Consider the following 1,052-nt stretch of genomic DNA (forward strand, 5'->3'; position numbering starts at 1 on the left):
GTTTTTACTACATATGAAATCTTTTCAGATTCTCCCATGCAACGTGGCTGCTAGTCCTCCCTTCATGCAAAATCTTAAGGCCCTTGCTCAAGTCCAACGCAACAAAGCCGGCTAAAAAGTCAAAAATCGGTAAGTAAACTTGAATGGTACTGCTTCTTACTGGCTATTACATCAACTTAGAAGCTTCTTCTGTGTTCTACTATGGTGCTTTTAGTGTCTCCGCATTCGGAAGCACGCGACATAGCTTTGCACACGGTAAATGTAACCGTTTTAGAGAGAATAGCGGCCAATGTGACGATCAGACATTAACTCGATTCGAAAGCAAATGACGAAAACGGTCGGATTTCTTTGGTTTTTACTACATATGAACACTCTCCACATTCTCCCATGCAAGATGTTAGCTAGTCCTCCCTTCATGCAAAATCTTAAGGTCCTAGCTCATGTCAAAGTCACCAAAGCCCCCTAAAAAGGCAAAAATCGATAACTAAACTTTAATTGTACTGCTTCTTACAGGCAATTACATCAACTTCGAAGCTTCTTCTGTGCTCTACTAAGGTGCTTTTAGTGTCTCCGCATATCACAGTACGCGACAAAGATTTGCACACGATAAATGTAACTGTTTGAGAGAGAAAAGCTGCCAATTTGACGATCTGACATTAAGTCGATTCGATAGCAAATGACGAAAACGGGCAGATTTCTCAGGTTTTTACTACATATGAACTATTTTCACATTCTGCTGTGCAACGTTTCTGCTAGTCCTCCCTTCATGCAAAATCGTAAGGTCCTAGCTCATGTCCAAGGCACCGAAGCTGGCTAAAAAGTCAAAAATCGATAACTAAGTTTTATTTGTACTGCTTCTTACTGGCCATTACATCAACTTAGAAGCTTCTTCTGTGTTCTACTATGGTGCTTTTAGTGTCTCCGTATATCGCAGCACGCGACATAGCTTTGCACGCGATAAATGTAACCGTTTCACAGAGAAGAGCGGCCAATGTGACTATATGACATTAAGTTGATTCGATAGCAAATGACGAAAACGGGCGGATTTCGTA

This window comes from Schistocerca gregaria, unplaced genomic scaffold, assembly GCF_023897955.1.
Source record: "Schistocerca gregaria isolate iqSchGreg1 unplaced genomic scaffold, iqSchGreg1.2 ptg000386l, whole genome shotgun sequence".
NCBI lineage: Eukaryota > Metazoa > Arthropoda > Insecta > Orthoptera > Acrididae > Schistocerca > Schistocerca gregaria.